The sequence below is a fragment of the Armigeres subalbatus genome, chromosome 3, assembly GCF_024139115.2.
Source record: "Armigeres subalbatus isolate Guangzhou_Male chromosome 3, GZ_Asu_2, whole genome shotgun sequence".
NCBI lineage: Eukaryota > Metazoa > Arthropoda > Insecta > Diptera > Culicidae > Armigeres > Armigeres subalbatus.
In genome coordinates, this window is record NC_085141.1 from 356,481,145 (window position 1) to 356,493,828 (window position 12,684).

General features: G+C 43.8%; 1 long non-coding RNA gene across 2 annotated transcripts; it reads left to right on the forward strand.

Annotated features, from left to right (window-relative positions):
- The first annotated feature begins 262 nt into the window (after positions 1-262).
- Positions 263-2,025, forward strand: LOC134223294 (uncharacterized). Of its 2 annotated transcripts, XR_009982514.1 has the most exons (3): positions 338-1,170; positions 1,315-1,829; positions 1,918-2,025. It is a non-coding gene; the product is annotated as an uncharacterized LOC134223294 (long non-coding RNA). The 2 variants fall into 2 exon arrangements; XR_009982512.1 differs by lacking the exon at positions 1,918-2,025 and having other exon boundaries at positions 263-1,170; positions 1,315-1,823.
- Positions 2,026-12,684: the final 10,659 nt, after the last annotated feature.

Consider the following 12,684-nt stretch of genomic DNA (forward strand, 5'->3'; position numbering starts at 1 on the left):
AATTGAGAATAAGGAATCAATTTTCTTCGATTCGATCGACCTTCGACCTTCGCTCCTCCATTCGTCCCACTTTTTGACGCTAGCCCCAAACGCAATACAACGGAACGGCGACGGAAATGGAAAATTTGACAGTTAGCCCATATATTTTCTGTCAAATTTGCCGTTTCCGTCGCCGTTCCGTTGTATTGCGTTTGGGGTTTTATGGTAACCCTTATCCACCCCTTTAACTAGACATGAGATAGAGATAAACTAAGATAAAAAGCAGACCAAGTCCCAGTTGAAGCGTGAAGTCATGAAAAAATAAGAAGTAATCGTCGTTGCAGATACTTAGGCACATCCTCCAGCGTACTCCCAGTATTCGGTGAACTGTTGCGCTGTTAGCTTTATATCATTAGGGCGCAATATTTTCCAATAGTTTTCTTCGACACAAAGAAACCGTTTGGTGCACATATTCACCATCATCATGCCTGCGATCTACAAATCGGTCCTCACCAATGAAGCAAATAAAATTACCTACACACCTTGTGCATCACTCGCCGTCCGCATTACCACTCTGTTATTGGTGATTGTGCTGGTGATATTAATAGGAATTTTGTGTTTCCTTCTATGGCCTCGTTCAAATGAAACAGTGGACTGTCCCTTGGAATGTCCCCGGAACGCCCTTTGGAATGCCCCTCAGTTATCGTACAAGATAAAACAAGTATGAGCATCGCGTTCCTCAGACACAGGGAGGATATGTTTTTGGTAGCCCCAGGAAGAAAAGGCATCCCATTCAGCGCAGTGTTCAACGAAAGTGACGCTGATGCGGGTTCTTCGCCGATTGATTCGATCGTGATGCAAATTGCAAACCATGAATTTCGGAATAGTCAGTACTCTGATGTTTTCGGTTATGTTTCAGTTCACGGTCAAGGGAAAATCGTACCGGCCGACACCGAGAAATGGATGTGGGACGATTTAGAGGTCAGTAAGTTTGTTGTGAAAGTATCTTACGTTGGGGGCCTATTCGTGTTGGATACGCATGGAGTGGTTGGAGTTCAATCAGACAGTGGTCCCGAGGGTACCGATAAACTGTTCGATACTCTGAGGGAGGTGCAGAAAATTTTGCCGGATACGTCGAAGCCTTCAGAAGAACGGGACTAGTTTGATCAAGTATATTATTAATTATACTCAGTAAGTGTATCAAAAAATGGTTACATTTTGCAGAAAATAATTGCTGTAATAAATATTTACCATTATGTAGGAAGATGGTTTAACGTTTGCAATGATGTGTATAACCTCTGCGCATTAAACATTAATTTTTATTTTTTTTTCCAGCGGAAAAATTTATCCAAAAACATTTTAGAGAAATCAATCCATGAAAAACTATTATCAACACTTGAACAAAAAATATTGAGATTTGAGGTAATTACAACAAAGAAGTCACTTCTCCTTTGTGTGAAATGTTTTCATAAATTGGAAAATCAATCTGCAACATAAATTAGACTCGCCTCAATGATAAACTCAACCGATAAGCAATCGTCAAACGGATTACTCTGGCACTCAGTAATATGAAGGGCTTATACACAGTTCAGCAATCGCGCCAACGAAGCAAATGGATAATTCTACTGCTCCTACTGGTGGTTTTGTTCCTAATAACGACTACAATCGTCCTATGGCTCTATCCGGTTTGTCAATTTCCTGATCCCCGAGCGACGACGGAAGCCTACGCTAGTACAAGTAACGACAATGAGTCAATCGAAACTGCAGTCCCGGCGCCGGAATCGAAAGGAAAGTTGAATGGATGTTAATAGTTAGGTGTGTAAATATATTATTTTTTAAATTTATGTGTTGTACGTTATTCTTATTTAAAATCTGGACCAACATTTGAAAAGGGCGTAACAGCCAAAATTTATTCCTTCTGATTCTTCGTCCACACAGATAGAAAAATCCACTGAAAATTACGCTGAAAATAATGCACATAAATGGAACGCCATTTTTAGCTCCACACTGGATATAGCCTAAATGTATACAATATTTGACGTGAATCTTGGCTGTTTCGCCCTTTTCAAATGTTGATTTAGAAATATCATATCCGATAAATAGTTTGCCTTGGTTGATTCCTTAATAAAAAGGAGATCTACACGGTTAGAAAAAAGTACCTAATTTTAGGTACTTTTTTTCTCTTGCATCTCCCTCCCTCTTCCCTTTGTTGTCATAAAATGAAGAGCATTCCTACTAATTTACTTGATTCGTTGTATCTATATCAGTACTGACATTTTCATTTTCATTGAGAGAGGTCTCCCGATATTTACATTTTACTCTCTCCCACTTTCAATAAAAACATAAACAATATAAGGAATTCCGCTAAATTTTTACGGATTTTTATTTCATGAAAGCGCATTGTAAACAAGCTGTTTCTTCTTCAATAATGTTACACTCAGGTAACTGGACTATCGAAATTCATAACTGGCGCCTTATGAATCTTCGACTGATTATTCCACGTCCATTTTCCTCAGTGTACTTCTAACTCGAAATCAAAGAACAATATAATCATTTTATTGACTAGTCATCGTTATTTGCACAGATCTATTAAAACTATTAAGAAATTTAGATTTCAAAACAAAGCAACATTCCCATCATGACTGCTTGTATTGTGACAGGTGACAGGTGAGGTTGTTCTAGAAGCCGTTGATGTTCCACTGGAGACAAAGATTGACTTCCAGCGGAAGCATAGGGGTCGGGAAGGGAGCAAGTGTGCTCAGCGCCGTAGCGTGGGGTTGGCCGGGTTGGCCCCCGCCAAGGGCGCCAGCCCTCAGGGGGCGCCGGAATCAATAATTACGGTATGGGAAACAGGGGCCCTCCTTAGCCGTGCGGTAAGACGCGCGGCTACAAAGCAAGACCATGCTGAGGGTGGCTGGGTTCGATTCCCGGTGCCGGTCTAGGCAATTTTCGGATTGGAAATTGTCTCGACTTCCTGGGCATAAAAGTATCATCGTGCTAGCCTCATGATATACGAATGCAAAATGGTAACTTGGCTTAGAAACCTCGCAGTTAATAACTGTGGAAGTGCTCAATGAACACTAAGCTGCGAGGCGGCTCTGTCCCAGTGTGGGGATGTAATGCCAATAAGAAGAAGAAGATGGGAAACAGAACAATTTTATTCGTTACATGTCCAAATAATAACAAACCGATCATAAAGTCGTCCAAAGGTCTATAGCGGAGGTATTTCAAGAAATCTAATATTTCTTCTATCTCAAATAAACAAGTCGAATGATTTGGTCCTAACTTTGACTTCTCTATCGGTTTCTCTGAACCTTTCGGCCTTTAGCCTAGGGGCTAAGAAAAAGTCTAGAAAACTTGTATTCAAAAGTTATTTGAAAATTGTATATCGGGTTGTTACCATTTTCGGGCACAATTACTGCCACAAGTGTTGAGCAAAATTGTAAAAGACCTTTTACGCTAATGACTTATATCGAGTTGGGGTAAGGGTAAAGATGGTGTAGATTTAAGACAAATTTGCTCATTTCATTCAGAAAAACTCAAGGGGTAAGTAACTCTAAACTTTGCGATAATATCACTCATTGTCTCGCAATAGTATTTCCTGATATTTCTCCACGATTTTCGTCAAACAATGAAACGGTTGCTAGTTCGTTTGTTATGGCGTTTGTCAAGTTAGTTGATGAAACACAGTGCTCCGCCGTATAGGAAACACCTGATTTCTACCTTCCACAGATTCTAGAAATTTTTTAAACCGCATTTTAAGTTTCTAATACCATCAACCCAAAACGTGGGCCCCAAAGGTTGTTCAAAATGTACTAGTAATAGAAATAGTTGCTCTGTGATTTTTTAAAAATTTAAAAGAGACTGAAATCATGTGTTGCCTAAAACTGGGTGGACTGTATCGACTTGGTGGCGTTGTGTTTCATGCTTTTCCAACCAGGGCTCTTTGATCAATAGGGCACTGCACGGACTGCTTTGTCCCTTTCTCGCTGCAAAGAAATTAGAAAACAACAAGGCCAGTAAACGTCAAAATTTATGAAAAACGAAACAGAAAGAGATGTTTCCATGCAGTGCCCTATTAACGGTAGATACGACGTAGTTTTTCGCTAGTACTTGTTAGTATTTTTGGATACACCCAATACTGTCGAAAGTTTAGAGTTAGTTGCCCCTTGGCAGTCATAGCCTAATTTCACCACATGGCCGTCCTGCTTCCGATGTCGATTCCGACCACTTCAAAGTTGGATGTTAGTTGGATGTTCAGCCCACTGACAGATCCATTCTTATGTTGTATCTTTCTTGATCCGAACTCCGATAGCGATTTCGGTCATAGATCGATCCACTTCAGGGTTAAATATCCTTGTTCCAACCATTTGACATTAGTATATGATTTGTCACGATTTTCAAATCTGTTTTCTCTGCTATGTACTTGCAAGTACGTCAGTTTCTTCCACAAAAAGCAAGAAACAGACGTTAGGGCACTATGAGCTGCAAGTTTAGCAATTGTAATGATCTTTCAGCCTTGGTGTTCCAACAGATTCCATACAAGGATCCAGAAATGCCCACGACTCTACCAAGTCCTAACATATCTCACCATATTTTGCAAATTAGTGTAAAAGATTACAACATTTAAAAACTTTCCAGGGACATACCGCCATAATTAAAATCATAAAACATTAAGGTGGGAATCAAAATGTTATTGGATTGTTAAATATTGCACATTTTTCCTTAGTAAGAGAGGGACGCCCAAAAAAGATTTCGCCAAGGGCGTCGAGAGTCCACGCTACGGCTCTGAGTGTGCTACCTTGGTCCGAACCGGTAGAAGGTATCGGCGAATCGTTCAATGTACCGGTCGAGTTGTGCTGGTCAGAGAGGAAGAAACCAGGGGATGCGTTGGATTGCTTTCCCCCGGATGAAATCGGAGGGGTGCCATAATAAACGGGAGACTCGTGCATGTTCAGATTTGTATGTTTTCTGGACCCAGGGAGAGGGTCGGAAGGAGGAGCTGGGTCAAACTTTTGGAAGTTGTAGGACTTCCCAGACAACCACACATCGCATAAGAATGTACGATTAAAATCGTTTACCGATCCAAATTTCATCAAAATCGCATTGTGGTGCGAAGCTCATCAGTTTATTTATAAACTTTCCCGCACAGTAGGCTATTTTGCGAGTTTATTCCAGCTTCATATGTCGACATCGCATATTCCTGCAAACAAACTCAAACGAAATCGGATTATCTGTCAAACAGAGTTTGTTATCACAAACTACATCGCAATGTATAACGAACAAACTCGCATAAAAATTGTGCACATCGCATACACTGCCGTTCAACGTCGGATAAGAAATACACATATATCGCCTTCACTTTTGTACGCAAAAAGCGTTTTCGCGACTGGTAAGCGATGAAATTTGTGTGCATAGGCATCGCATAACAGAAAAACAATTCAACCAAAGGTAATTGCCTATTTCCGGGGATTAAACCACCCGACTTGGACGTTAATTTACAATGTTATGAAAACTCATATGTGAATATGTACGTTATGTGGAAGATATTAATTTGGAAAATGTATTGGAGGTAACCACTTTCCCTTCGATGGGACTCGAACCCATGACCCTACAGTACGCTAGACTGGTGCTTTAACCAACTAAGCTACGAAGGACCTCCGTCGGCCTTCGCAACCTAGCGGCTACTGAACGAGCTCGAGATTCCCAAATTGAATGCATAGTCAAATCACTCACGCTCCTCTAATGTGGACGTGTACAATACACATGTGGAAGTATTGGCTTGAGAAATGGATTGCGAGTGATTTGACTATGCATCCAATTTGGGAATCTCGAGCTCGTTCAGTAGCTGCTAAGTTGCGAAGGCCGACGGAGGTCCTTCGTAGCTTAGTTGGTTAAAGCACCAGTCTAGCGTACTGTAGGGTCATGGGTTCGAGTCCCATCGAAGGGAAAGTGGTTACCTCCAATACATTTTCCAAATCAATATCTTCCACATAACGTACATATTCACAGAAAAACAATTCTATTATGCATGCATTCTGGTTGTCTGGGTTATAACCCAGGTTGGGGTGCTTGGGATGCCTGGGACGCTGGGTCTGTTGAGACTTATTGCCCGGGTTGGTGTCCCCGGGGTGCCCGAAAAGCGGCCGAAAAGGATGGGACTTACCACCTGATAGGTAACTTTCAGAGTGCCCGGACAGGCTAGCTATACTCTCAGCGTCTTCTATTTTAGTTCTTGTTCGGTTGGACACGTTGCTTCTTGGTGACTTGTATCCCACGTCGTCCATCGGGGAAAAATAATGCGTCGCCAGCACGCCTAACGGGAAACGCTCGACTCCCTCGGAGTCCTCCGGAGAAGCAGAGGCTAAGGTGCCACGACTGACCGGATCAGGTAGCGACTCAAGGTTTGCAGCAGTGTGTGTTGTTTTTGGCACGTTGGAGGCGACGGGCACGGGACTGACACTTGTATACCTCCACCACAGTTCATTTCGTAGCCAACATAGAAAAATCCGCACTGACAGCCATAAGAAGAATCATGGGAAAGAAAGAGATAGGTGCGTTCCACACTGACAGTTCCATAAACGACAAGCAGAAGAAACGAGACTGCATCTACACTACGAAAACACAACCAAAACATCAGACCCCCGGCGACGGGGTGTTGGGTGTTGTTGTATGTATTGAAGACGAGGTTAAGGTTTGGCAGAAGAACCACCACTGTGTTTGCAAGACTCAGCTTCGGAGAGTTGGAAACTCTAAGGTTGATTCCAACATTAGACGTGGAGGTTTTGGCAGTTGGCGTCCTAACCTGGGAAGATCTGGGACGTGTTGGCGTTTTCATTTTGCGAGATCTGAGCCCAAGTAACATTTAAAGTTTTATTCCGCTCTAGGAATGGTTTTCAAGATCTACTTATAAAATCTAATAATAAAACTCAATAATATACGGCAACCTTCTGATGACCACTATAAGAGTAAGATATGACCAAGTGGCCCTCTCTAGAAAACCACTATAAACCTATTATAAGAGCATTTAGAAACCCTTTTTAAACCACTTGCAAAAAGGGAACTTGGCTGCGGCAGCTGTCAGAATGTTGCTTTGAAAAAAGGGAAACAAAACTTTGAAGATAAATAATAACAAAATGGACTGTCGATGAAAATTATGATGATAACAAAATAATTTTTTTTTTCAGGTTTGTTTTTCGATTTACTGCCATTGAAAATGAGGTGCGCGTCCGATTTCATGGTCAAAGCTGGTGAAAAAATAATGTTGAACACCATGCGCCGCCAATATAACGTACTTCAGGGAAACAAATTGAAAATATTCATTACCACATTATCTAAGATTGATTAGTACTTTTGCCTAAATTATTGGTAAATAAAATAATTTGTCCGAAAAAGCATGATACGCGGTGAAAATACCGTTTAATCATGAATATCAGTGATATTTTTCACTGACTTCGAAATGCATCTCCATTTTCAATATGGCCATCATGGAATTTGATCAGAAAAATTTTGCTTTCATTAAACACCGTCATAAACTCTTCGCAATGCAAACATTCTTATGGGGTAATTCATTTGACCACATTATGACCAAAAATTGAAGCTTTATTCGAGCGTTGAAAATTGGATTTATTATGCTCTTTATCACAACCATAGATCTATTCATATGGTCAATAGGCATTTGACGTTTGAAGCTTTTTTAAGCAGATTTATGCGAGGTTTATTGATAGCAATAAGAGCGCCAATAAAACTGAGCAATTAGCTATGGTGATTGCTGTCATAAGTCCGCAACAAGAATTAGATAAATCCAAGAAGCATGGAAATTGTTACTTGGGAGGAGCGGGGAGGACGGTGGGAGATTTACCGCTGGTGGCAGCGACAGAGAGAAACGCTAGACAGTGACATATATGGATGAACGGTAGAGGGGATAGAATCGTTTTGAGGTGAGTCGCGGCTCCGGGGGAAAACAGCTCTGCTTTCCCGTTGCCTTTTGAGAATGTCGTTCTCGATCCTTAGAGCTCCGAGCGCATAGCTCTCATCTCTTGTAGCAGAGCGGAAACATCATCTGTTACTGGTGTCGGCTGAGTAAGTAGACTTGCGACTTGATTCGTCTGCGTGACTTCAGCGTATGACCCTTCTGCCCTTTTTTCCTGTTGGAGGATTCCTGTTTGAGGAGTAAGGCTGTGACGTACGCTGGAATTCCTCTTCTTTCTCCAGTCGAAGGCGATTCTCCATCGGGACGGAACTCCGTTTACAGTCGGACATGTTGAAACGAGCTAACAGGTCCAGCAGATATCTCTATTGACTAATCCGCAGAACTCTCCCTTCGGTGTCCCTTTCGATTTTCATTCCGAGAAAGCTCGTTACCTTTCCGGAATCTGTCATTTTGAGCTCCTTCGATAGTGATTTCTTCACGGACGAACGAGATTCAAGTTCAGTTCGTGCCCAATCACCAGAACGTCATCGACGTAAAGGATTAAGAACACCTTCTTCCGTCCTTCAGCACGTACATATAGACACTGGTCAGCGTTCGTCCTCCGGAATCCGAGCTTCGTTATAAATCGGTGGATCCGATCGTTCCACGCCCTCGAGGCCTGCTTGAGTCCATAGATCGACCGGTTCAGTCTGCAGACCAAACCATCGCCACGCTTGAACCCCTCCGGCTGTACCATAAAAATCTCTTCGGTCCGGTCTCCATTGAGGAACGCTGTTTGAACGTCCATTTGATGAATCAACATTCGCTCCTGATTGGCCAACACAAGCATCGTCCCCAACGTGTCCACCTTCGTAACCGGCGAATAGGTCTCGGTGTAGTCGAATTCAAATCGCTGGCTGAAGCCACGCGCGACCAACCGAGCCTTGTATCGGTCTGGTTTCCGGCCTTCTCCTGGCTTGATTCGAAACACCCACTTGCATGTGATGGCCTCACGCCCTTTCGGAATCTTCGTTAGCGTCCACGTGTTGCTCTTATGCAAGGCTTTCATCTCCTCCTCGACCGCAACCTTCCATTTTGGCCAATCGGGTCTCTTCCTCAATTCGGTGACAGTGTCTGGCAAGTTTCCCACGTACTCCATGGCGCCGAGCGCGAAGCCGGCGAACGTCATGTCGTAGTCTTTGTGCCACTCCGGTGGCCGACGGTTGCAACCAGATGGCTCAGCCGTAGAAACTGACTCGATAACCTAGTCCTCACCGAAACTGTCAAAAACCTCCGAATCTGGATTGCTTTCTTCGTCATCCGAACGCTCCTGATCCGAAACGTGCTCATCGCTACCGCCACCAGGCAGTTCGGTCTCCTCCTCAAAACGATCGTTATCATCTTCAATTTCGGTAATTGAATCCCTTCGAATTCGGGTTGTTGTCACCAACTTCACAGGCTCCTTCTCGGTATTATCTCCTTCAACGCTTTGGTCGATGACAACGTCGCGAACCATCACGATTCGCTGCCATCACGACGAACACGCCTTTCCAAGTCTTCCCGTTGAGTTTTCTTCGGTGCTTCTTCGGAATATGACAATACGCTGACGAACCAAACACTCGAAGCTTAGAAACATCAGGCTTCCGCTCCTCCCATATCTCCAAGGGCGTCATCTTCTTACCAAGAGCAGTAGCAGGGCTCCTGTTTGTCAGAAACGCGGTCTGTACCGCTTCTCCCCAGAAAAATCGATCAACACCAGATTCAAACAGCATTGAGCGAGCTTTCTCCTTCAGCGTTCGGTTCATTCGTTCGGCGACGCCTTTCTGTTCCGGCGTGTACGGGCTTTGCCCTTACAAAACGACCGCAACTCCTTGCCCACATACTCTCCGTCATTGTCGGTGCGAAGCCGAGAGATCTTGACGCCGAATTTCGCTGTCATGTTCGCTTCGTACTGCTTGAAGCTTCCGGCTACTTCATCCTTTGATCGGAGCAGAAATACGACGGTGAATCGCGTCCAATCATCGACGAACGTTGCAAAATACTTTTCACCGTCCCAACCGGTTGGAGTCACCGGTTCGCAGACGTCGCAGTACACGACTCGAACGCCGCTCTTCCCGCTGTGTGGAAGGTTTCCTAGGTTTCCTTCGCTGCCATGCACGGCTCACAGGTGATCATTGAGCCATCGCCGCTGCAATTTTTCATACCTTTTACCATCCCACTCTTCAACAGGCTCGACAAGTTCCGCTCGCCGAGGTGGCTATATCGGCGGTGCCATAGTTCTGTCGCCTTGCAAATCTTCACCGAAAAATTGATAGAATCGCACTCACCTTTTTGCGCGAAGAAGTTCAACACGTAGAGTTTGTCGTTCCGTTGACCAGTGGCCACAACCAACGAGTCTCGGAGAATGTCCACCTTGCTTCCTTCGAACACCACCTTCCTCCCAGCTGATTCGATCTTGCTTATGGAGAACAGATTACATCGCGCCTCCGGAATGTAGACCACCTGCCACCGTCGCTTCAACGACGTCATTACCTATCACCGACACAACTGGAACATCGCCGGTGTACTTTGCCGTCACCCATTCGCCATTCTTCGCTACGGCAATATTCATGGGCTGCGTTAGTGGCTCCAACTTCGCGAACAGCTTCCTATCATTAGAGATGTGCTCAGTAGCGCCCGAGTCAACAAACCAACGTCCGGCCGCTCCAGAAAAAGCCACCAAATCATTCTTCGCTTCTCGAATGTCCACTGCTGCTCCCTTCCGCTTAATCTGGTCGAGGAGCCGGCACTTTACGAAGCCCATCGTCAGCTGCTCCTCCGGCTGCGACTCGATCGAAGTGACCACAACTTCGTACTGCGTGCCGAGCGACAACAACAAACGACAGACTACGTCGATGTCATCGATATGTCTGTACATCCGTATCATCCGATCGAATTTGACGAAGTGCTCCTGCAGCGGCCCGGAAGTGTATTTCAGCTCATGCAGCTGGCGGTTCAGATCTATTCGTTTCGCTACGCTCTTCCGCTCGAAAATCATCACCAGTCCGTCTCACATCTGCTTGGGTGTAGCTTTCCCTTGTGGGTGTTCGAGCTGATCGTCGTGGATCCGGGAAACGATAATCGACTAACAATGTTTTTCCTTCTTCTGCCGCTTCTCCAGGGCTATTTTATTCCGTTACCACACCTCTGCCGAGTCCGCCAGTCCGACCTGAAATTCCGTCACATCCGCAATTTCGTTCTCGATGCATCCCAACAAGTCGTGCTCCTACAACAGTGTCAGCATCCGAAATTTCCAAGCGGGGAAATTCGTCCCGTCGAACATCGCCTCAAACATCGTCGAGTTCCTTCTCGTCGCCCATCCTTGAACGACGAAAAACGATCGAAAAACTTACAATCCGACCGATTCGTGACCAGGAAGCGTTCCTGGGCCCATAAACCTAATGGGTGAAAAGATACAGGAATAACCGGAAAAATACAATTTATTGTAGGAATAAACGCGAAATAGTTTTATTTGTTGAATTGATAAAAGTTGCTGACAGTTCGTTTGTTATTATACACACTGAAGGTGTTTTAGGCAGAAGGCCCATAAATCACACTCTAATATTTTTAAGTATTGCTTTTTGCATTGAAACTTTTCGTTTCGTCACTGAAACCATAGAGATGAGTGACGTTTAACGCTCGCACACTGATGTGCAATTCGGCATGTGTAAATACATGTTTGTTTTCCTTCTGCTCATAACCTCAAAATTGATCGAGTCATCACGATGGTTGCGAAGGAGTCAAAAAATATATGGAAATATACTCATTTTTACCCAAACTTTGCTTAGTAGCACCATCTAGGAGTGTTTGTTTTCCTTTTATCGCCACTCACACATTCGGACGTGAGAATCTCAATTGACACTTGTCTTCAGCGACTGCTTCCGCGATAGAGCATTTGCACATTTTTTCACTCATACATCTATATTGCTGTCAAAATGTGCATTTGACAATTAAATTTTCAGCTAAAAGCTCTATTGTTTGACACCGGTGCACTCACACAACCAATCGACATCAGTTGTCAAAAAATCAGGAGTACCAACTTGACCACTATCTCCTTGTCGCCGAGTCTGGCGCTGAGTGCTCGGCGCGGAAACCCAAAGGTGGGAATAAAATTTTGGGGCTTATGCGCAATATCATCGACCATGACTTTAACGACCAATTTAAATTTGATTGATTGCGCGTTTCACAACTAGAGGCGTCAGTATCGTAATTGTTGTGAAACAGACAGCAGCGTAAATAATAATAGTTGATTGAGTTCGTTTTAGAGTGTAAGCCGAATGTCAAATTGTCCTACCTTTTATATGCACCATTCTTGAAACTCTGTTACTATAGATAGTAGAATCTATAGATGAGCGAAAGCATGGCTGAGTCGATTTTTTTGCCCGTGCACACGCGCATATGACGTCACAGCCCTTAACGTTTCCATTGAAATCGTGACGTCATGCTCGTTTGGAGACACGTTTGACAGTTCGTTTGGAGACAGAGGATTTATCTTCGCTCATCTATATATTCCACTATCTATAGATTCTACTATCTATAGTAAACACGTGAGATCTTTGTTTCGTCAGGTTATGGCCTCAGTCACGACTTTACGAGAATTTTTCCATAATCTTTTCGATTGGAAAATCGATGCGCGAAAGGTAGCGGAAAAGTAAAAGTGCTTTCGGTCGCAAGTGGAATCAAGAACGCGGGCGAAAAATTTTCGGTGGAAACGGTTCGGCGGTAGTGTTTGCTGATTACGACGCCATTTTTTT